The sequence below is a fragment of the Alexandromys fortis genome, unplaced genomic scaffold (genome assembly GCF_014885135.2).
Source record: "Alexandromys fortis isolate MF-2015 unplaced genomic scaffold, M_Fortis_MF-2015_v1.1 scaffold_0, whole genome shotgun sequence".
Classification (NCBI taxonomy): Eukaryota; Metazoa; Chordata; class Mammalia; order Rodentia; family Cricetidae; genus Alexandromys; species Alexandromys fortis.
In genome coordinates this window covers 12,748,142-12,750,184 of record NW_026067949.1, presented here as the reverse complement: position 1 = coordinate 12,750,184, position 2,043 = coordinate 12,748,142, and positions in this window count along the sequence as shown.

The following is a 2,043-nucleotide window of genomic DNA, read 5'->3' as shown; positions in this document are numbered from 1 at the left end:
GGGGTGTGGGCTGCCGTGGCTCAGCCTCCATTAGTTTCCCAGGGTTGGGGGAAGGATGTCAGACCCTTGAGGGGGGGGGGGGGGGGGGGGGGGGGGGGGGGGGGGGGGGGGGGGGTAGGGCCTGAAGTGATAGCACCGGGAGAGTGAGGAACTTTTCACACCCTGTTCAGGCACCCCATGCTCCTGGTGCCAGGCCCGCTCAGCATCACCCTCACACCCCTGGTACTAAGCCCACACCAGCAGCAGCATCTAACACATCTGCAAACTATCTTCCTCAGACACTCAGTTAAAAGTACCAGTCATACAATGAGATGCTCACATCACAGGTAATGTAGCTCTAATTTTATATTTTGTTTTTCTTTCTATGAAATATGCTTCCCATAAAGCCCAGGTTGGTCTTAAGCTCTCCAAACAGCCAAGGATGACCTTGAACTCCTGATGGCCCTGCCTCCACCTTCTATGTGGATTGCTGGTTTACACCACCAGGCCTGGATCGATGTGGTGCTGGGGACTGAACCCAAAGCCTCATGCTGGATAAGCAAGATCTCTGCCAACTAAGCTGTGTCCCCAGGACCATAATGGGTTCTAACTGACCATGGTAAGAACTGAAAAAGTTAGACAACTTGCCAGCCAGTGCAGGGCACAGTGCTTCCCGTTACCTAGAAAAGAATGCCTGATGATGCCTGGTGTGCTGGAGAATGCAAATCAACTCCAGAGGTTGAGCCCCAGAGGAAGGATGAAGTTTAAGTTAGCCCAGACATTGTAACGAGTCTTTCTCCCCGCCAGCCTGCTCCCTGACTTCTTATTAATTATGAAAGCTCAGCCTTAGCTTAGGCTTGTCCTGTTAGCCTTTATTAAGTTAAATTAACCTGTTTCTATTGATCTACCTTTTACCATGTGGCTTTTTACTGTTCTCTCTGTCTGTCTGACTCTCTCCGTGTCTCATAGCATCTTCTCTGTGCCTCGATTATCTCCTCCTGCTTCCTCTCTCAGCCCGGAAGTCCCACCTATACCTCCTACCCAGCTATTGACCATTCAGGTTTCCATTAAAACAACCACAGCAATATATCTCCACACAATGTGCAAAGATCTCACAAGAGTACACAGTGTCTCAGAACACCACAGGTTGTAGATGTGGCTCAATGTCAGAACAAAAGCCTGGCACACATAAGGCTCTACGCCAACCCCCTACGAAAAGTTAGCGAGTTCAAAAATGCTCACAAAATGAATTGAATTCAAGTGTACCAAGAACACTTGCTGATTTCTTTTGTGACAGGCTAGCCTCAAATGAATGATTCCCCCGCCTCAACCTTCCAAGTGTGGAGAGCACAGGTACAGGTGTGTGCCGCTGTTATTCGACACTATTTCTGGAGTGGCACGAGGAAATATCTACTCACTACTGACTACTCAGATAAGGAACTGGTGACGGACCAAACTAACTAGACCACCTAAGTGCAGCTTGGTGAGCCAATCAGCTTATTGGGCTGCTTATCGGAATATGGGTGAGCATGGATCACTCCACCCCAGCAAGGGTGATGACTCACGAAAGCCGGAAACCCGGACCTTCCTGCGTGACTTGCAGACGGTTCACCAGGTTGACAGGTGGGAGAGTCTTCCCTTCCAACAGTCCTTACTAATATAATATCAGAGAGGGAGGAGCCTTATGGTACTGGTAAATGGCAGGGACGTTGTGAGCCTTCTGAGTTGTTTAGTTCCCGAGTCTTAAGACGTCTCCCTTTATGGCTTTTAAGGTTTAAGATGCTTCTCCATACCAGGTGGTGGTGGCGCACGCCTTTAATCCCAGCACTAAGGAGGCAGAGGCAGGTGGATCTCTGTGAGTTCGAAGCCAGCCTGGTCTACAGAGCTAGTTACAGGACAGGCTCCAAAAGCTACAAAGAAACCTTGTCTCAAAAAACAGAAGGAGAAGGAGGAGGACGAGGAGGAGGAGGAGAATAAGGAAGAAGAAGAAGAAGAAGAAGAAGAAGAAGAAGAAGAAGAAGAGGAGGAGGAGGAGGAGGAGGAGGAGGAGGAGGAGGAGGAGGG